The sequence below is a fragment of the Chiloscyllium punctatum genome, chromosome 2 (assembly GCF_047496795.1).
Source record: "Chiloscyllium punctatum isolate Juve2018m chromosome 2, sChiPun1.3, whole genome shotgun sequence".
NCBI lineage: Eukaryota > Metazoa > Chordata > Chondrichthyes > Orectolobiformes > Hemiscylliidae > Chiloscyllium > Chiloscyllium punctatum.
The window spans coordinates 72,631,207-72,654,279 of NC_092740.1; the positions used below are offsets into that span (position 1 = coordinate 72,631,207).

Genomic DNA, 23,073 nt, shown 5'->3' on the forward strand with positions numbered 1-23,073 from the left:
ATTGTTGTAATTCATGCATATGTTCCTTCAGCATTTGACTTGCATATTCACTGCCAACCCCTTTAGTAAGGTTCCCCAAACTATCATTGCCAACTCATACCTCATAGTTCCTTTTATTTATATTCAGGGCCCTAGTTTGAAACATGTTTTCACGGAGACGAAGGTTTCTAACGATGAACTTCTCCGTTTACTGTTTGATGTTTATGTTTTGTAAAGCAGCACTCGGTAAGCTAACTAACAGCTGATACTTTGGAAGCACAGGGGCTGAGGAATATTTCTCTGGATGAGAGAAACCTTGTCAAACACAGCGCTTCCACACGGATCTCCCATGGGAAATGCATGCAGTTTTCCCTCCTATCTGCGGTCTACAATTCACTCAAACGCGTTTGTATTTCCTTAACATTCGAGATGAAACTCAGATCTTTAAATATTATAACGGCAGGGTTTATTTTGGTGATTTAAGTCGAGGTTAATGTTGATGAAGTTTCGAGCTTTCCCTATTTGTGCTGTGGAAGCTGCAGACCTCCTGTATCTGAGGGGGTGCGGGGGGCAAGGTGTGAGAGACAGATGGAGAGTTCGAGTTCCCGGGCAGTGACTGCGGCAGCTCCCTGAGGTGTGCCCTCTCTCACTCTCAGTGCTTGAAGCCAATCGCTAGTGCCTGGGCAGTTACCTCCGAGCGGCACATCCTTCAGAAGCTGTGATCTCTCTGGGACGTCTCTGAGCTGACTCACCGTCCTCTAATTGAACGCGAACTTTGGGTGGAATCGGATCATCCCTATGGGTTAGTGTGCAGGCAACAGCTGTGGAATAGACAGCCACGGACTCACAGTGTGTGTGTTCGCGGCTACAGAGCGGAGTTCCTGGTGCTCGCTGCAGCAGGAGCTGGGAGAGACTTCACTCCGGAGTCTGGGCTAACATTAACCTGGGGACACCCACTGCAGGTAAGACCATGTCACCAACACTTTGCCATAACTTCCAGCCTCCACTTCTTGAGGAGCACTCTGACAGACATGATCCTGGCGCAGAATTCCCATCAAATTATCTCTCTCTCTCACGTACACATCCCGGCAGGAAAGGGGTTTTTTTAAAAATCAAGAACCATTTATAGACTTTAGAAGCGACCCATTAACAGTGGAGTGTCTGACAATGGTAAAGAAGTTCCCAGTCGATAGTGGGGTCTTTATTTTTCTTAATTGTGTGAATTAGCAGCTGGAAGATGGAGCCTCCAGTTCCTCCTAACCCTGACTGGAGTGACTGCTCCATGGAGAGGGGTTTGTACCGAAACCATCTGGACACCGCCGGTTTCAGGCAGTTCCCAAGCACACGTTCGCCTGAGATAACATTTCGTCAGTTTATGGACCGTTTGTACAATACATAGCAACACCTTGCCCAATGTCATCAGCTTCAAGCCTATGCCTCAGTTTTCCCATCACTCCGTCTCTTTCTCCGCAAAGTGTGAAGTGAATTCAGGTCGGAAGGCACCATGAGTTCGCATTTCTGTAGAACGGAAAGCCCCACACATGTGGCCATTGTGAAAATGCATGCAGTAGGATATTTTCAACTATTTAAAATTAGAACTTTGTGCTATTGACATGGCAAACGTTAATACATTCTGAATGTATTAATCGATAAGATATACAATAGTTGACAGGATGGGTTGTGTCTTGTCAATTGTCCGGAGGCCTCAGACTTTTTACATTTATTATTTTGGTCACTCTATTTTAATGCTTGTTTTAGTATCTTCAGTGAAGGCTCTTGTCTGCATTTACTGGGTATATGTATAGCCTTGGATAGACATAGCAATGATCCATTTTCAGTTTTTTGGGTTTATCTGGAGTAGATTTAACTTCAAACTTTATAACTTTGTTATTCACTACCCATCTGACAGGTACCTAATAATCCAATGCAGTCTGCTGTGTGCATGATTGATCAATCCTTGTCAGAAGTCTATCAACAGTTAACGGTGGGCAGGCAAGGAAGTGGAGTTGAATCCACAGTCAGATCAGCCATGACGGTATTGAATGAAAGAACAGGCTCAATGGGCCGATTGGCCTAATGCTGCATCTAATTCATTATAAACTTATATTTATTCAGGCTCCGGTCTAGGTGCCAAGGCAAATGCAGAATAAATATTGAAGAAAATTATCATTAAAGTATTCTGAGGATTTGAAACTTAGATGTGACTGATTAAAGTTTAAAGAGTACAGATGCTTCTGTCGGGATTCTCTAAGCATGAATCTCTTGAAGGCTAGAAATGGATATATGAGCTTGTACACACAGAGGTTTCACAGGGGAGAATATTTCAACAGGAATGCCAAACAAGATAAACAAGAACACTGATTCAAATTAGAATTGTTTGGAGAGGAATTGAGTGCAACTGAGTTTGAGAGATGCAGGTACAGTGGTAATGTTACTGGATGAGTAATCCAGAATGGTCAACTAATATTCTGGGATTGTAGGTTCAATCCCAACAATGCAGGTGGTGAAATTTGAATTCGCTGAAAATCTGGAAGAAGGAAAAAGCTAGCCTAATGGTGACCAGTAACCATTGCTTAAAAAGTCTTCTAGTTCACTAATTCGCTTTAGGAAAGGAAATCCTAAAGTGAATTAGTAATTCTTGTGTGATCTAGTTGTGACTCCAGACCTGTAGCAATGTGATTGATTTAGGGTAATGAAGGATAGACAATAAATGCCAACCAAGCTAATGATATCCACATCCCATGAATGAATGCAAAAAAAAAACACCCGTTGTTATCCAGTCAGATAATGCAATGCAATCAACTCTTTGGGCATTTCCAAATTGTTGCATGATACTTAAAAAAGCAATGTGCCCCTTTTCCAAGATTTAATAATCCTTCCTGGCCTTTTCAAATAAACAGTGTTGTTATTTATCCAAAGGTGTTTCACTGCAATTGTTCACAATTATACACATGGCTCTGTTTGCATGGATTTTGCATTTATAAGTTTGTCAGCTATTATTCTGTTGCCTCTTTGGATGTTGTCTGCGGCTCATTTAGGTGCACTTTTCTTTTTGAGTCTCAAGGATGTGCGATTCTGGGTCCCTTCCAGAGACTAACAGTACAAAAGTCCAGTTTTTTATTCACTCATGGGATGTAGGCACTGCTGGTTGAGCCAGCATATCTTATTCGTTATCCAATGTCCTTCAGAAGTTGGTGCTGAACTGCCTTCCTGAACTGCTGCAGTCCATTTGGAGTAGGCAGGCCCACAATGCCACTGAGGAGGAACTTTCAGGAGTTTGTCCCAGTGACACTGAGGAACAGTTATAGATATTTCCAAGTCAGGATGGTGAGTGGCTTGGTGGGGAACTTGCAGGTGGTAGTGTTCCTGTGCATCTGCTGTCCTTGTCCTTCAACCTAATAGTGGTCATGGGTTTGAAAGTAACAAAGGAGCCTTGGTGAATTTCTTCTATGCATCATGTAGATGGTACACAATGCTGCTTTTGAACATCAGTGGTGGAGTGACTGAATGTTTGTGGATGTGATGCCAATCAAGCAGGCTGCTTTGTACTGAATAGTGTCAAGCTTTTCAAGTGTTGTTAGAACTTCCCCCATCCAGGCAAGTATGGAGCATTCCATCACACTCCTGACATGTATCCTGTAGATGGTGGACAGGTTTTGGGAGTCAGAAGGTGAGTTAGTCACTGCTGGATTCCTAGCCTCTGACTTGCTCTTATCGTAACGCCACTTATGTGACTAGACCGGTTCTGGTCAGGGTTTGAAACTGTAAATTTCAAAAATTTAATAATTGTTCAGGGATTGAAAGAACGCGGAATCAGTGGAGCCCCAGCATAGAGTGTACTCTCAGAGGTTCCGTTTTTCTGGATGAGATGTCAATGTTAGGCACCATCTGCCTTCGTATGCAGCCATAAAAGATCCAATTATATGGTTTCAAAGAAGAGAACGAGTCATAGTCATACTGCATGGAAACAGACCCTTCAGCCCAACTCATCCATGCCATCCAGATATCCTAAACTGATCCAGTCCCATAAGCCAGCATTTGGTCCATATCCTTTTTAACCCTTCCTATTCATGTACCCATCCAGATGCCTTTCAAATGATATTATACACAGCTGTATTACCTCCTCTGGCAGCTCATTCCTTACATGCATCACCGTCAGGTCCCTTTCCCCTCTCACCCTAAACCTGTGCCATCCAGTTTTGGACACCCTTATCCCGGGGAAAAGACTGTGGATATTCATTTTATCGATGCCCCTCATGATTTTTTCAACTTCTATAAGGTCACACTCAGCCTCCTAAGCTACACATAAAAACACCGAGCCTATCAAATCTCTCCTTAAAACTAATCCTTCAAGTCTGGATTATATCATTATAAGTCTTTTTTTGTACCTTTTCCAGTTTAATACCACCCATATAGTAGGGTGACCAGAATTGTACACTATTTCAAATGTGTCTTGTTCAGCTGTAACATGACAATTCAACTCCAGTACTTAATACTCTGACCAATGAAGACAAGCATGCCAAATGCCTCCTTGATGATCTGGCAGGACTTATTCCTTAATGCAACACAAGCAGACTATCTGGCTGTTATTGCATTCCAATTTTGTAATATTTCAGTGTTCAAATTTGCAGCTACTTTACCTGTGTTGCAACAGTTACTTCAACAGTACTTCATTATAAAACACTTTGGGGATATGCTGTAGTCATGAAAGGTGTTATAAAAGTGCAGGTCTTGCATCTTTGAACAGATGTTTTAAAGAAAGAAACTGTATGATAGCAGTGGCTAATATTCTGGATGATAATATTCTGGATAGACCTTCAAGGCATTTGCTTGTAAATCAGAACAGCTTCTTTTAATATTCAGTTTACAGTAGACAAGCTTTCTTCTGTAAGCCAGTGGCATGAATTTAGGATTAGTTCCTTCCTGTTTTAATGTGTTTTTACCTATTTGCATCATTTTCCCAGTTTCTATTAGCAAAAGCATTCACAAATGAAACCAACTCAATTCATTAAAAGTTTGGTCCAAACTTCTTGTGAGCTCTAAAATTGGCAGTGAGCATCGCAAGGACAATTAAAGAAAAAATATTTGCAATAATCAGAAAGTGCTGGAAAAACTCAGCAGGTCAGGCAGCATCTGTGGACAGAGAAACAGAGTTACCTTTCGAATCTGATACGACTCTTCTTCAACATTTCATAAGGGTTTTGAGAAAGAGTCATATCAGACTCAAAATATTAACTGTTTCTCTCTACACACATGCTGTCAGGCCTGCTGAGTTTCTCCAGCATTTTTGGTGTTTACTTCTGTTCTCCATCACCTGCATTAATTTGTTTAAAAAAAATAAATTATTTGGAACTCTTTTTGAATTCAAGTGCGGTGATGCTATGTTAAGTTTTGCAAGGAATTAAATTTCAATAAATAAAAATGAATAAAAGGAAGTGGATGATAAAACACAATGAACTATGGATGTTGGAGATCTGAAATAAACAAAAAGTGAAATTGCTGGAGAAAATTAGCAGGTCTGGCTGCATCTATGGAGAGAAAACAGAGTCCATTGTGTCCACAACAATCAGCAATTACTATCTAATCCCATCTTCCTGCTTTTGGCTCGTAGACCTTGGGGTAATGGCAACATACTGCTTAAATGTTGCAAGAGTTTCAGGCAATGAGTTTCAGATTCCTGCCACCCTCTGTGAGAAAAGGAATCTCTTTGATTCTCCTCTTAGCCTCCTACCTGCTTATTGACTCTCGACTAATAGAGAAAGTGCTTTCCCATCCACACTGCTATGCTGTTCCTAAGTGTTTTCATCTCTATTAGGTTTCCGCTCAACTGTAAGTGTTTTGAGCAAAACAATTCCAGCTTATTCAAACTTTCCTCAATTCCTGACACTCTCCAGTCGAGGCAGCATCCTGGTAAATCTCCTGTGTACCTTCTTAGTACAATCACATCTTTCCTATGATGTGTTGACCAGAGCTGCATGCAGGGCTCTAGTTGTAGCCTAAACAGCATTTTATGTAATTCCACCAAACCTTCTTGCCTTGTATATCCCATGTGCCTTGTTGACGACCTCATCTATTTACTCTGCTATCTTTATCTGTCTGCAGATATACATGTCTGCCATGAGGAACCTGACAAAAAGCCTTGCTGAAGTCCATGTAAATCACATCACATTTGTCAAAAACAATCTTTCATGAATAAATCCACGCTGACTACCCTGATTAATCTGTGTTTTTCCAAGTGCAGATCTATTCTGTGTCTCAGAATTCCTTCCAGTGACTTCACCACCACTGAGATCAGACTGAATGGCTACGAATTTACTGGTCAATCCCTTCCTCCCATATTTAAAATTGGACAATGTCAACAGCCTTCCAGTTGTTTGGCACTTAGCCTGAAAATTATTCTCAGACCTTTGATATCTCCTCCCTTGCCTCTTCAATAGTCTGTGATGCACTTCATCTGGGCCTATGGCTGTATCCACTTTTGAGGCTACCAACCTGTTAAAGCCTCTTCTTGCTCTATATTAATTTCATGTAATATTTCACAGTCCTACCCTGATATCTTTATTGTGTTGTCCTTTTCCACCGTGAAAATTGATGCAAAGTATTCCTTGAGAATTGTGCCCATATTTTCCAAGTCTACACGCACAACCTCAACGTTCCCTAATGGGCTCTACTCTTTTTCTAGTTATTCTCTTGTCCTTTATATATTTTTTAAAAATCCTTTGGGCTTGCTCACCTTTAAGCTCATTATCTCCAACAGCAGATGTTTGCACCCAATGTTTCCTTTTCAGCAGTCTAACAAAAAATGACTTTATCTTCCATTGCTACAGCTAAACTTGGAATGTCTCTTTAACTTAAATGAAAATTCTAAGAAGTTTCACAAAATATGGGATCACTCATGTGAAACTTTGAGGATGTGAAATTTGTCTTCAATGATTACCCAAAATGAGTTGAATCAATCTTTGGAAATTGTGATCGAGTTTAAAATTGGCTGTCAATCTGTTAGTCTCCAATTTAGCTAACTGCTGAAGAAAACCCTTCTCCCAAGGATATGCAGAATAAATTCCTGTTAAAGATTACCACTTAGTTCCTTTCTAAATTAATTAATTAGATTCCAGCATGTTAAAAAATAGCAATGAAAAGAAGAAGTATGATTATAAGTATATTCCTCTGAAGTCATGAGAATATCAACAATTAGTATCAGACCATTCAAATTTAGTGTTAATTGGACATAAATGATTTTGATAAATTAATTTCGGAATCAGGTAGAAATTTCACAACTTTCTCTAATTTGCTTTCTTTGAAGTTCCAAATGCATTCGCGTGAGCCCACAAGAGACAACTGAACATGAACTATTGTCATCTTAAAAGGCAGAATGACACTTACACATCCTACATTTTCCAATTAGGTATGAAAACTAAATTAGTGACTTAATAAATTTGCCAAAATATTTATTGCCTCCATTTGTATTTCAACATGGTTTCAACAAAACAAGGAACTATGTCGTGAAACAAATAACTAGATTTTATGTGCTATTAAAGGGCTTCATGTCATACATAAACTAGGTGGATAAAATATTCTGAATTTTAACAATTCAAACCAAATTGAGGAAACATTAATTACATCTAAATTGGTAGAAATGATTAGTCCTCTGCCAATTCACTGGAAATGGAAGATTTACATTTACACAGAACCTTATGATGGCTCTTAAAAATGTTTCCAAGTGCTTCTTAAATAATGGATATCCTGCAACTGGGGAGCTGCAGAAAGACTAAGATCAGCAGCAGGGATAAAAAACAGCACAGAGAAAATGAGTTCAGCTTGAGAAGCAGTGGGAAAGAATAAGAGCAGTAGCAGGGATAAAAACAATGCAGAGGCAGTAAGATCATGGCAAGCAGGACTAAGATAAGGGTGTGTGATTAAGGGCAACAACACGTTAGTTAATGTGTTAGCTCATGGTCTCTGTAAGACTGCTTGGTCATGAATTATTTCAGTTGTTACTGTCATTGGACAAAAACAATGCTTCCCAGGACCATGTGGTCATCAGTGCGCAGTGGCTACTTCACATTTATATAAAATATACACAGCCCTCTTCAACCCCCTCAAAATGAAATTCAGGACCTGGTACATCAACACCGTCATAAACACCCCAGCAGAGACAGAGTTAACATAACATGGGAACTCCAGCATCATGATATTGGCATTGTTATCCTGAGTGAGTCATGGTGGGCAGGAAAATGTCAACTCAAAGATCCACGTAGCAGTTAAACCTTCTTCTAGTTGGCTAAATCTGAGGAAAATCGTTGACTCAATGGGAATGACTTCACCATAAAAAACTAATTAGCTCATGGTATTGGCCCCCATTGATTATGTCAACACTCAAGGAGGGTCCACAAGAATGTTTGTATCACCCACACCATGACCGAAGTTGACAACTCCTGGCCTGACCATGACCTCATCTCATTGACTATCTCCATCAGCCTGGCCCTGATAGGCCAGCAGCAGAAATGCCGCTGCAGAAGAGTCAATGGACTTAGGAACCCTGCAGAGAAAGATCGACTCAGTCATGCCTTCACTCCCTTTGGTATAAATTTTAAGAAGTTGAGGTTCCAGCAGAGACCCCTGTGGGAGCCCACTTGTTACATTGTGCCAATCAGACAAAGGCCTATTTTTCTATCCATTGCTAGTATGTTACCTGCTACGCCATGTGCTTCTACTTGGTATAATAAACTTATGCAGCACCTTGCCAAGTGCCTTCTAGAAATCCAAGTACAAGTTGTGGCTTGACAAACCTGCTGGAATTAAAGGGGAGCTAGTGGATGTGATTTCCTTCAAATTTCAGAAGGTTATTGATAATTTCCCACATAAGAGCACACAAAATAAGTTGGAAGCCATGTTCTGAGATGGATTGAAGGCTGGCTGCCAAAGGAAACAAAGAGAAGGAATAAATGTGTCTTTTTCTGAGTGGCAGGCAGTGACCAGTGGAGTACCACAGAGATCAAGGTTTGGATCCCAGCTATTCACAACATACATTCGTGGTTCCGATGAGAAAACTATGTGTCATATCACTAATGTAGGGGACACAAAACTGGTTGGGACAGTAAATTGTACGGAGTATACAGAGAAGCTTCAGCACAATATTAACAAGTTACATAAGTGGGCAAATACATGGCAGAGGCAGTATAATCTGGATAAATGTGAGTTTATCCACTTTGGTAGCAAAATCCAGCAGGCAGATTATTATCTGAACAGTGATAGATTGGGAAAGTGTGATGAGGCCTGTGCGTCCTTATACACCAGACACTGAACGTAAGCATGTAGGAGTAGTAAGAGTTAAGAAAGCTATGGAATGATGACCTAAATAGTAAGCAGGGATTGATGAGGGCATTAGAGTATTGTGGGCAGTTTAGTCTCCTTTCCTGAGGAAGGATGTTCGATTGACTGGTTCCTGGGATGGAGAGACTGATATATGAAGTGGATCAATTATGATTATATTCACGGAGTTTAGAAGAATGGGGAGTGAGAAAGTTCTTAGAGCCTACAAAATACTAACAAGATTAGACACATGAAGGATGTTCTCAATAACTGGGGAGCCCAGAACCAGGGGTCTCTGTCTTAGGATAAGAGGTAGGCTTTTTAGTGAGGAGGAATGTCTTCACCTGGAGAATGGTAAAGCTGTGGAATTCTCAGCAACAGGAAAATGTTGAGGCCATAACATTGAAGACTTCCAAGAAAGAAGTAAACTTCGTTCTTAGGACTAAGGGAATCAGTTGGTTTTGGGGAGACAATGGGAACAGAGTACTGAGTTAGATGATTATCCATGATCATGTTAAATAGTGGAACAGGCTGAAAGGCCTGAATGGTCTACTTCTGCTCCGATATTCTATGTTTCTACAAAATATCAACCGGCTCCCCTTTTTTCCACAGCATATGTTATACTTTCAAAAAAACTTCAATAAATTGATTAAGCTGATCGCACTTTCAAAACACAATGGTGACTCTTCTATAATTACCATGAATTATTTTGAAGTATCCTGCCAAAAATGCCTTAATAATCAATTCTAATACTTCATTGATATTTCCTCATTCAGGACAAATCAACAAGCATCCTATCCATTACCTAGAACATTTATTCCCTTCATTACAGACACATAATTGCAACAGTGTGTGCCATATAGAAGACTCAATGCTGCAGCTCACCGAGTCTCCCTTAACAACACACCATTGATCCCACAAACTCCACAATACCAAGGTGGATAAGAGCAGTAACTGCATGAGGACACTGCCACCTGCAACATTCCAACCAATTCAACACACTACAGTAACATTTACTACTGTTGAGTCAAAAACCAAGAGCTCATTTTCTATGAGGGTGCATTCACCATCTTGACTCCAGTGGCTCAAGAAGGTCTTCTCACATCCCACTTCCCACCAACACCTTCAGAAAAGATATTAGGGATAGGCAACATGCTAGTCTTCCAGTGAGAATCAAACTATGAAAAAATAAAATCCCTGTTTATGAGCTGTCTTGAATTTTTGTTGATTCTGTTACATTTTCCTTTTTGTAGACAAGAGGTTAGGTAGCATACCAGACACCAAATCCCCATGCTAAATTTAGCATCTGCTTGGGGAATGTTCAGACTAACTCAATGTTTCATTGTAACAGCTGCTTGTTACTTTGTACCTATGTGCAGGGACAGGGAGCATGGAGTTTGAAATGACTTTAACCTGTGGTCATCTCAGTTTTAATGTCTGCTGGGTTCTCAGTTCTGGTTGAGCACATGTCTTCACAAATTTTGAAATGAAATGCCTAAGTTTCAGTTTGCCTGGCTTTAGGTTTGGAATTGTGGTCCAATCTTGAGCTCAGATTTAAATATATATATGGTTTATGTTTTGATTTAATGCTACAGCATTTATTGAGGCTCTCAGTTGAACGACATTTACTAATCACTCCTAAGCATTATTTTCTAAATCTCTATATTAATAGTTAGGAATTATGTCCTATCTATTTTGTCAGAACTTGTATTTTTACCTGTTTGCTATTGTGTTTTCTTGTATAACATTGGGCAAACTGTAGCTTTGCTTTCAAACAGCGCTCAAATAATAAACACCATGAAATCATTTGAAATGTTATCTTTTACCAGTCGAGTTGCTTTTGACAGAGATGGTGATTTATGTTTATTATGGAAGTCTTTTCCATCAGCATTTCAAAAAGCATTCACATGATGCATAATGATTTCCCTCTAATCTCTTTTTGCTGGCTGATTGTCTTGTATCAAGAATTTTACATTTCAAAGGCCTGATAATAATTCTGCAATGCAATTTTAACTGGTGCTGCTCCATTTTAGCTGGGAAACATGCTAAAAGTATTTATTTTTAATATTTCAGACAAAGCAGTCTGATCACTACATATTCTTCATGCATATGGAGTAGTTATTGCATAAAGGCATATAGAGGGATACAGTAAAAACAATCACTGAACTAAGTAATTGCCCTTCATAGCCTTTTCAGTTATGCAGTTCTTGTTTTGTTTTAAAACTAACTGTTCAAAGTCAGCGTTTCCTTGATCTGTATCTTCAGTTCACTTTATACGTTAACTCCATACTCAAGCAGATATACTTCCATTCTTTCTTAACATCTCACATTTTTGGAAATATTTCACATGTCAAGTGTTCAATATCATAATTTGGAAGCAATAAATTTCAACTTTTAATTGTAACACGTGAATCAAATTACTCCATAAAAAACAGATGTATCTTTCAGCATGTGCTGGAGTGTACTTGCTCTTTGACTAGTTTGAGCGTGTGTAATAGATTAGGGAGGAAAAGCATCAACTTGATTGAAAATTTTTCACTGAGCCTGTATATAGAGTTACGCCTGGGGGATGGTGAGATAACTTAAAGACTTGATCTGCTCCTGGTCCTCTACCAAGAAGAACTATAGGAATAAAGCCTTCAATGGATTGAAATGTACTGGGTAGAGAGAAATTATCATTATTGTTGGAATGAAGGATATTCCGTGGGCTTCGCACAGAACCCTGTATTTATTCAGCACAGCCTGTGGAGTTCATAGCCAAGATTGTTGTTGTTGGCTATCCTTTGATTCAAAGATGATAACTACTCAGAGTTGTGAGTTTCTACCATGAGTTTTAATGTGACTGAACAGTCGTATTCCCAATTTCATAAGCATTTGGGGCAGCATCTCCCATATGTCAGTAGGGCCCAGAGTGCAGGATTTTCTTCTTTATCTTTCCTTTCCTGTCACTGCTGTGCATCATCATTAAAACATTGTGACTTAAGGAGTGATGTAGCTTGATAGACAAATTGTAGCCATTTTGAATAATTGGTCACTGTGCATCACAGAGAGCTTAGAGTGTCTATGAAGCATATTGTTTGGCTTATCTTAGAATACTTAAGAGTTGAGAGAAGAAGACGTGGTGGGTGGAGACCTTTTACAGCTGTCCAAATATTGTGACCAATTTATAGAAGTAGGTTTTGCTAGAACTTGGCTTGAATACTTGCAGAGCTGGTCTCAAGTAAGACACATAGCATTTACTAAGATATTCTTCCCATTGAATCTAGAGAATGCGATGGAGACATCATTTATGCAATTTCTCTAAATCGCTTATAGATCACGGCAACATAGACCAGCTCACACTGTCGTACAGCAATGTGGTGATGATAATTTCTCTTTGCTGAACTTTGAACTTTGTGTGAACAGTTTTGAAGGTGATGGCATGGTAGTAATGTCACTAGAGCAGAACACCAGAGACCCAGGCTAATAATCCCCCATGGCAGCTGATGGAATTTAGATTCAATTATGAAATTTGGAATTGATACATCTGGAAACTAGTCTAATGCTGATAATGATATCATTCTCAATTGTTGCTAAAAGTCCATCTGATTCATCAATGCCATTTATGGGAGGAAATCTGCCATCCGTACCTGGCCTATTCATGACTCCAGCCCAGCATCAATGTGGTTGAATTTTAAGTTAATGGCCAAGCTAGAGACTCAGTCACTTTAAACCAATGGAAAGTCCTATGAAAGTTATGGCCACTTGGCATCAACATAGGTGCCAGAAACAACAATGACTAACCATGACCTGAATACCTTTGGTTGGTATGGTGTGTGCAGAATTACTAACGTTTGGGGGTTTGTCTAAAAGTGGGAGACTAGTGACATACTAATACTCATAACCTTACAAAGAATATCCCAGATACCACCATCACCATCTGAGTATGTCCTGCCTCACTGGCAAGGCAGAATCACCAGAAATGGTGGCACAGTTGTCCTGGGGGAATCTCAACATAGACTCTGAACCTCATGAAGGCATATGGTATCAGGTTAAAGATGGGTGAGAAAACCTCCTGCTTATTACCATTCTTACTTCTCACCTAACCCCTCTTCAGCTGATGGATCAGAGTACCCATCCATGTTGAACACCAATTACCTGTGATGTGGAGGTACCGGTTTTGGACTGGGGTGGACAAAGTTAATAGTCACACAACATCAAGTTATAGTCCAACAGATTTATTCAGAAGAACTAGCTTTCAAAGCGCTGCTCCTTCATCAGGTAACTACCAATTACCTGAACTTTGGTAGAGTATCTATCTTGTGGAACCAAAGTCCTGTCCTCACAATGAAGATACTCTCCCTTGTGTTGTGTGATATTATACTCATGCTAAATAGGATAGATTTTAAACAGATCTAGCATTGAGTTTCCAGCCTTGGACACCTGTAACCATGTCTCTGTAATAATTATCAAATAACATTCATTTATTTCTCTTTATGTAGCTAAATCATTTATCTTGGTTGCATGTATTCAGATTAAGAGCCTTAAGTTTTGACTTTTGAACCATTATTAATCTCTCTCATTCTCGTTTCTGCTGCACTATTCTGCATATATTTCCTACCCTTCCTGTTTCACTTCAATAACTCTGCTCTCTTGTATCTTTTTGAATTTTAAACTTCCCTTCAATTGCTGATTAGTTTTAAACTCCATCTAAAGCCCAAATTATGTGATTTGCCAAGACACAGGTGCCAACATTGTTCAAATGAAGCTATCCCAATAGAAGAGCTCTCTATTTCCTTAGTGTAGGGCCAGTACTCTATAATGGGAACTTTTTTCTCCCACACCAACCTTTGAGCCATGTAATTACCTCTCCAATCCTATTTATCCTATACCAATTTGCACATGGTTCAGATAGCAATCCAGAAGTTATTACTTTTGTGGCTCTGCTTTTAGTTTAGCACCAAGCTGTTCACAATCACTCAGCAGAACTTATTTCTAAGTCTTATTTGTGTCATTGGTACCTATATGGACCGCAAGTGGATCCTTTCCCTCTTACTCCAAGTTCCTTTCCAGACCAGAAGAAATATCCTGAATGTTGGAATCAAGTAGACAACACAACCTTCAGGACTCTTTGAGTGATCAGTCTAAATTCCATGAACTCTGCTATCCCCTATTAGTGTTACATAGGATCATAGAATCCCTACAGTGTGGAAACAGGCTATTTGACCCAGCAAGTCCACACTGATCTTCTGGAGAGTAACCCACTCAGACGCATTCCCCTACCTAATTACTCTACATTTACCCCAACTAATGCACCTAACCACACATTCCTGAATGCAGTGGACAATTTAGCATGGCCAATTCACCTAATCTTTGGATTATGGAAGGAAGCCGGAGCACCGGAGGAAACCCACACAGACATGGGGAGTGTCGAAGAAATTAGCCCAATAAAGTAGAGACCACATAAACCAGATTGGGTGAAATTGACATGCGGTTTATTACAAGTGATATCGCTAGAAGAGAAATTGACTAGGCTGACACAGAACTGAGAGTCTATACAGATAGATCAAGGGTTCTCTTCCTCGAGCTGAGGATGAAGCCAGGTTTTAGAGGAATCATATACAATAAGGGTAATTAAAATGGGGAAAGATACAATGTATTTGGAAATGGAGTAATCTAGTTACAATGATGATAATTGAAAAACAGTTATCGGAAGAATGTCCTGATTGTCGGTACAATGTAGCATCCTGACAGTAACAATGAATTCTTGATGGGATTAGGAGATTCCAGCTCTCTTTGCAGATAGGTGAGAATGTCTCTTTTGAAGCTGTAAGGTGCTTCCATTGTTCCTGTCCTGGGAGCGAGGTCCTTTAGTGCCTCTCCTTTGTATGACCTGTCTGACCTGTCTGACCTGTCCTTTGTGTGGCTTTGGTACTGCTGTGTTATCAGACTGTCCTCTGGGGCAGCTGTGTTGACCGGGTCCAGGAAGCTTATTATTAGTACATTTTGGGAATTGTAATCCCTTGTCTGCGAATGACTATAGTTCTGTCTGGTTTCACTTGTCAGCCTGTTTGGTCAATGCTGAGACATTCTGGTATAGTTTGGTCGAGTTTGATTTCCTATGTTCTGTATAGGCATACTGTGGGTACGCAGGGTGGCAGATCTTTTCCCACAGGGAGAATGTACAAGTTTCACACAGACAGTCATCCGAGACTGGAATCGAACTTGGGTCCCTGGTGCTGTGAGGCAGCAGTGCTAACCCCTGACCCACCATGCTGCCCTGAGCCACCGTGCTCTATGTTACGCTTGTCTTTTCTTCGCCTACTTGAATGGTGCTGTGCTCCACAATGCTATCATTAGTTTGTTTGTCTGCTTGCAGTCTGTGCCCTTATTCACAGTGGGAGTGAGAACCATTTGGATAAGGACACTGGCTGAAACTCTCTAAACTTATATTCTGGATCCCTCTATCAGCGTCATGAGCAGTCACCTTTTTCTGGTCTGAACATAGACTAATTTGGTGTAATTAATCTAAGTGGTATGACTGTCTCCTGAAACACAGTGGTAAATTACCTCTCCCCACTGATGTATCACAGTAACTGCATTTCAGACTCCAATTCATCAACTCTGAGCCAAAGTTTCTCAAGCAGTTAATACTTACTGAAAGTATGATCATTGTAGATCGTACTGGCATCCACCAGCTCTTATATACTACAGCAGCAACAAATCACCTGCTCAGCCATCTCTATTCCATTCACCTTATTAATTTGGTTGTTAAATATTTAAATGGTGGATATTGTGACTGTATTCTTCAGCTGTAATATGTCTCCTAATTTAAAGCAATTTCCCAAACAATAGACATAAAATTAATACCCTCAGATCACCTGTTTTCCTGTGATGTTATGCTTTTGGCTTTTACTGGAACAAACAAGTTAAAGGGGGTCTCTCGCACCATCACTGCTTGACACACAGATCTAATCTTCTTGTTTTGAGGCCGTTGACCTGCTCACTGACACTTTTTAAGAAATTTGCTGAGTCTGCTTTCCCTCCTGCTCTTCATGAAACTGCTGCCACTGCACTCTCTTATATTATTCAAGGGTATAGGCTCCTCCTCTCTCCTGCTCAGTCTGCTTCACAGCAATACTGACTATCTGAACATTGTTCCCAGTCATTAAGGATGGACAATAAGTGATGGCTTAATTAACAACATCCATGAATGAATTAAAAACCTCATGCAGGTGATCCAGTGTTGGCTCTCTTTGTTAACAATGACCTATTGAGAGAGATGGCTGCCAGGTTATGGGGAATACTCAACATATTTAGGAGGGAGATTACTTTTCTGACCATGTATAGGTTGATAGACTATTAGGTAATCCGAGGTTATTTTGCGATACAGGTGGATTGAGAAATTCAGGTTGGTCTTGGCCTCCAAGCAGGAGTCAGGATGTGGGGAAGAAAATCAATCAGGATATAGAAAAAGCATGTAAGGAATGCACTCTTACAGTAATAGGTTGATAGACTCAGATTCTTGTTTACAGAATTGAAGAGGTACCAATGGCTTCCAAATCTAATGTACAATGAGCAATAACATTGCAGTCAACCACAAACGATAGATCTTGGAAATTAAAGAATCTTCCATTGATAAGATATTTAATTCTGATACCACAGGGCAGTACATGGTGTACATTCTCTGAACCACTTACTTACAGTAGCTGAGGAAATCCTTCCAGAGATACACTGTGGCTTTAGAACCTTCCAGAATCATTGACAAGTTAAGTAACCACTTTTAGGGGATTGGAAATTGTAGAGGTTGATCACAAAGCTATGATTGACCTCAGTAAGAATTTGGAAAGTGTCTGTTTCGGATCTCCTTTCCAAGAAAGTTGCCATAATCAAGAAGCAGTTATAGGATTGTGATAAAGCTTCATGGATATACAAATCATTGAAGCACACTTTGTGATTTACTGAGTCAAAGGCTTGATTCAGGTGAATGAATGCAATGGAGAGTCTGTGGTGCCATTCCCAACATTTTTGTTTAGAATTTGTCTGGCAACAAAGGCCATGTTGGAAGTTCTTCTGGAAGGTTCTGGAGGGATATCTCTGGAGGGATTTCCTCAGTGACCTCCAGTAAGAGGTTCAGAGACTGTGGACCAGGTACTACCCTGTGATGGACAAGAAAGACAAGCTTCAGTAGCTTCTGCAGCAGAAGTGGTCTGCTTTCCCATAGATAGTTACAGAACTTAAGTGTTGCTGAAAGCAAGAGTCCTGCTATTGCAGCTTTTTTGTCTTGCACTTTTCAGGACAGTATCCCCAATATTCCCAAATATCAAATGGAACAACTTATACTGTTTGAGAAGAGAATGATGACTGGTTGACAAGCGATCAACAGTTTGATTGGTTGAGGCATTGCCATGGAGAAATCATCAGGAAAAAGAGTCCCAGTTAGGACCTACTGGAATAGCGTTTCATAAATTGAGCCCTGCCATTCCCAGCATCATACCGGATGTTAAATTTTTAAGATACACGCAATACTCCAATTTAACTGACTTTCAGATCAAGGTTGATATAAAATACGGACCACGTTTTATTGTAAGTCATTAAACTATAGCTACAAGTAAACAAATGGAAACCATTGGCATAAGTCACGATTAACTAAGACTCTGATCAACTCTTAAATTCCCCCATTAACTTACACAATTTAGGGAAATAAATTACTGGCAGAGGTAGAAAAAAAATTGGAAAATCAGTTCAGTTTCCCTAATCCAATTTTGAGACATTCCTACTTTGATGAGTTAGGCCCTTGGTGTTCGGTTGTCTTTGTTTGGATGCTTTCATTGGTTTGTAAGAAACACAATAGCTGAGAAGATAAGCGATGAGAATGATGCAGAAACTGCAGAGGTATGTGGATGTGTTAAATGAGTGGGCAGAAAGTTGGCAGATGAAATATAATGTGGGAAAATGAGAGATTATGCACTTTGGAAGGAAAAATAGAGATGAATGTTACTTAAATGGAGAGAGACTGCAGAAGGTTACAGAACAAAGAGATGGGGGAGTCTTCATCAATAAATCCCAACAGCCTAGGATCCTAGTTGATAAGGAAGACAAATGGAATGTTTTTTTTTCTTCCCCCACAGGAAATGGTATATAAAATGAAAAGATGTTGTTTAAAAAAACTATAGAAAACACTGATAAAACTGTAAATGGTTTTTGGCCTCTTAACCTTGGAAAGATATACTGGCATTGGAGGCAGTCCTGAGAATGCTAACGAGGCTGAAACCAGGTGTAGAGGAACTGTTTTATGAGGACAGTTTGAGTCGGTTGGGTCTGCACTCATTGAAATTTAGAAGAATGAGAGGTGATTTTACTGAAACATCTGAGATTCTTAGAGTCAGTACTTACATTGTCTCCCCTTGTGGAAGGGTCTGAGACCAGAGGGATTTCTTAAGGGATCACTCATTTAATATAGAAATAAGAAGAAATTTCTTCTCTGAGAACATAGTGAATTTGTAGAATTCTTTACCACAGAGATCTGTTGAGGTTGGGTCATTAAGTACATTCATGGCTGAGATAGATAGATTTTTAATCACTCTGGGAATGAAGGGTTATAAGGAAAAGGCAGAAAAGTGTTGAGAATTGTCCAATCAGCCATGACCTCATTGACTAGTGAAGCAGACTTGATAGGTTGAAAAACTTACTCCTCCTCCTACATCTTATGATCTTATTATAGGTTTACCGAGTGACTGATTCACCTAGAAAATGTGTTTTATTTATCAATCAGGGAAGTCACAACTCAGAATTAGAAAAGTAACCAGTTTTCTTCAAATCTTAACAGAAGTTTTTTTAACTGCAGAAAACAAGCAGCTTCTGCTAGAGAGAACAACAGCACACACTTCTGTATCTTTCTCTCTCTTCTAGTTCCAATATGTTCAGTTAGCTGAGAACCAATCAGTTTGACTGGTAAACAAGTCCTTGGCTCCTGATTGCACATTTGTAAGACCCATAGCCACTAAAACAGAGTTCACAATAGGTACCAAATTTGTTGCTGTGAAATTATGCAGCCATCTTGTTAAATCCCTGCTTTTAAAAATAGATCTTTCTCCTAGGAGTTCAGTTTTTAACGACACAAAAATTAAGAAGACATAGTTCTTACATTCCATAAACTTTGTTTAATAGAACATTTGCAAAGCCTGTAAATTTGCTTTTATCTGGATCCCTTCCCTAATCTGGATGGGGAGAAGGGTGTATTAAATCTGACAAAAATGTGAGTGCTTCAATGAGCCAGGTTCAGCCCCTGATTTCTGTGCTTCATTGAAATGTATTATATTGTGTAAGTACATTCCCTTTCGGAGAGCCATTTTGTCAATCAAAATTTGGTAATTGCTCAATTAGAGCAACATTTGAAATTGCTTTTAAATTTCCCCTGCTTCCTGAAACTTGCCAGGCAAAACACAAACACAATGGCAACAGAGGGAACTGAATCAAATTTATGGATATATACATATTCAGTTTTCGTAACTACTTTCTTACCTGATTGGACAAGGATCAGCATGACAAATTCCAGCAGCAGCACTCTTAAAAGTCTTGGGAGACCTGCAGCTGGGCAGTAGGATAATTAGCAGCAGAAAGGGGGAGCAGCAATGGGATAGAGTTTGCATGTGTCACCATCTGTATCACAGGGTAGGGACAGAGGGTGAGTTTCCTTGGCATATCTGACTAGCACTGTTTCAGGAAACTCAGGCTGTCCTGACAGATTTATGCAGCCTCCTTGAGATAACCTACTCTCTTTTGGACATAGGGTCATGAGTTAATCAGAGCTACCAAAGTGACTTCAACTTTCTAGCCTCTGGACGTTTTCAACATTCTGTCGGAGACAGATCCAGGATCTCCCAGTCAGTAGCCCACAAGTGCATTAGACAGATGATGGGTAAGTTGTTTGCCAGGGTTAACAAAAATGTGAGTTTTGCCTGCAATTATACCAATCAGAATGATTAGTTGAAACAGATGTTTTTGCATTTACTTGCATTTCTCAAAAGTTAGAATGTCATGAACTGTATATGTTGCAATCTGGGCATCTCCAGATCAACTAGAAATACTTATCAAAGGGGCTTTGATTCGATTATTACACAGATGGCATGGAACTGATAAGATTTTAATTTCAGTCGTGGGATGTGGGCATCTCTGGCTAGCCCAGCATTTAGTGCCCAAACCCTGTTGCCCTTGAGAAATTGGTGGTGAGCTGCCTGCTTGAACCATTGAAGGTAGGCCCATAATGAGAATTCATCTGTGATGGAAATACCATTGAATGTCAAGGGGCAGTGGTTAGATTGTCTCTTATTGGTGATGGTCATAGCCCGGCATTTGTGTGGCATGAATGTTACTTGCCACTTGTCAACCCAAGCCTGGATATTGTCTAGAAATTGCTGCATTTGGTCACAAAGTGCTTCAGTTTCTGAGGAGTTGTGTAACTGTACTGAAAGAATGTGGCTAGGAGAACGACAAATTCGGCAGCGTGTCTTCAGTACTATTGCTAGAATGTTGTCAAGTCAGATAGATTTTGCAGTATCCAGTGTCTCCAGCTGTTTCTTGATATTACACGGAGTCAATCAAGTTGGCTGAACACTGGTAACTATGATGCTGGGGACCATCAGAGGTGGCCAAGATGGATCACCCAGTCAGCACTTTGGGCTGAAGATTACTGTGAATGCTTCAGCCTTATCTTTTGCACTGATTTGTTGCGGAAAGGGCTGTTTATATGGTGAGTCCAATTTCTGGTTAAGGGTGACACCTAAGATGTTAGTAAGTGGGGGGATTCAGTGATGGTAATGCTATTGAATGTCAAGGGATCGTGGTTAGATTGTCACTTATTGAAAGTAGTGATTGTCTGGATTTGTGTAGCAGAAATGTTATTTGCCAGTTGTCAGCCCAAGCTTAATATTGTCTAAATCTTGTTATATTTGAATATGACATCGTCAGTATCTGAGGAGTCTTGAACATTGCGAACATCTCCACTTCTGACCTAATGATGAGCAGCTGCAGAAGGTTAGGCTGGACATTACTCTGAGGAGCTCTTGTAGAGATGTCCTGGAGCGCAGCTGAGACCTCCAACAACCACATTTTTCTTTTTGTTAAACATGACTCCATCTGGCAGAGAGATTTCTCCCTAATTCCCATTGACTCATCTTGCTAGGGCTCCTTACTGCCACATGCAAGGTCAAATGCAGCCTTCATGTCAATGGCAATCATTCTCACCACATCTCTGAATTTCAGCACTTTTGTCTCTGTTTGAATGGTCTGTAATGAGGTCAGGAGTTGAGTGGCCCTGGCAGAACCCAAATTTAGTGTCACTGAGCAGGTTATTGCTGAGCAGGTGCTGCACTGTTGAGTTTTTAAAATTAAATTAGATTACCTACAAGTATGGAAACAGGCCTTTTGGCCCAACAACGACACCTTCCATTCTTTGCCGATGATCGAGAGTAGACTGATGGGTAATTGGTCGGACTGAATTTGTCATGCTTTTTGTGTATAAGATATACTTGGACAATATTCCACATTGTTGGGTAGATGACAGTGTTGTAGCTGTCCTGGGACAGATTGAGTAGAGGTGTGTGTGAGTTGCCAAGCACAAGTCTTCAGTCCTATTATCAGAATGCTGTCATGTTCCAAAGAATCTCTGTATGTCTGTGGATGTATACAAGACCCTCAGGGATAAGTCATAATGCTTTTGGAGTTCCAAGTTCACTGACAGTCAGTTTTGAAACGTGGATGCTGGGAAATAAGTGATACCAACTTCAAAGTTGGCTGGTGGCACCCTCAGAAAAACAACCAATGAATTCTAACAACAATATAATGAATGCCATTTGATACGTTGATTAACAAGCCATCAATAGCTGGAGGTGTACTGCAGGTGTCTGAGCAAGTACCTTCAGAACTCACCAGCCAGAATGATTGAGATGTGTTGCATTCTACCATGTGTTGGACAGCAGTAAGTTTTAGATCTACAGAAGGAACAAGGATCAGAGCTCAAGTCTTCTTTGGATAATCCCAAGACTGTTACATATCCTGAGACTGCCCATGTACTTGAAGCACATCTTCAGTATGCTCATTGCTTGTTGAATGAAACATTCATAATATCACTTCTGGGCCCCTTTTTAGGGTTTCTGATAGGTCTCATCATCCATGTTTTAAGTTCCAAGAGTTGTACGCAGTTCAGAGAAGGTTCACTAGAAAGATCCCCAGTACAGAATAATTGTCTTAAAAGCAAAGATTAAACAGCTTGGGACTTTACTCTTTGCAGTTTATAACAATGAGAGGTGATCTCATTGAAACATATAGGATTCTTAAGGGGCTTGAAAGGATTAATGCGTCTTTCCCTGTCTTGTCTTCAGCACTCTCAGTTGTGGTCGCATTTTTGCCATTCTTTCAAATGCAAATTCCAGGAAATCTCGGAAACTCAGGTATCTAAATTTAAATTGCAAAGCCCAAATCAACATCATTCTAACTGCACAATAAGTTTATCACAATCAATAGTTTTCATCGCTTGAGGTAGTTGCTCACTTGTAACCTAATGCTGGAATGGCATGTAGAAGTCAGTAGGTTACACCTGACATTGAAATGCACTCAGCTTGTTCCATGATTTTACCCAAACCTTTATTAATACCTCCCCTCCAGTTTTGCCTTACATTTCTTCACTCACCTGCTAGGCTTTTCATTTAGATTGCTAGTAACCTCTGCGACTGCATTACCCCTTTAAGCAGAGGTTGAGTTTTTATTCTGCAGCTGAACCTGACCTCTTTCCTCTTTGCTCTC

The 23,073-nt window shown here is 40.0% G+C and overlaps 1 protein-coding gene across 2 annotated transcripts in view; it reads left to right on the forward strand.

The window, feature by feature from the left end:
- The first annotated feature begins 719 nt into the window (after positions 1-719).
- The window catches only part of kcnn2 (potassium calcium-activated channel subfamily N member 2), a 233,654-nt gene continuing 211,300 nt past the window's right edge, over positions 720-23,073 (forward strand). For both annotated transcript variants that reach the window (XM_072583977.1, XM_072583986.1), the window contains exon 1: positions 720-941. The gene's annotated coding sequence lies outside the window, so the exon portion shown is untranslated. The remainder of the gene's footprint in view (positions 942-23,073) is intronic.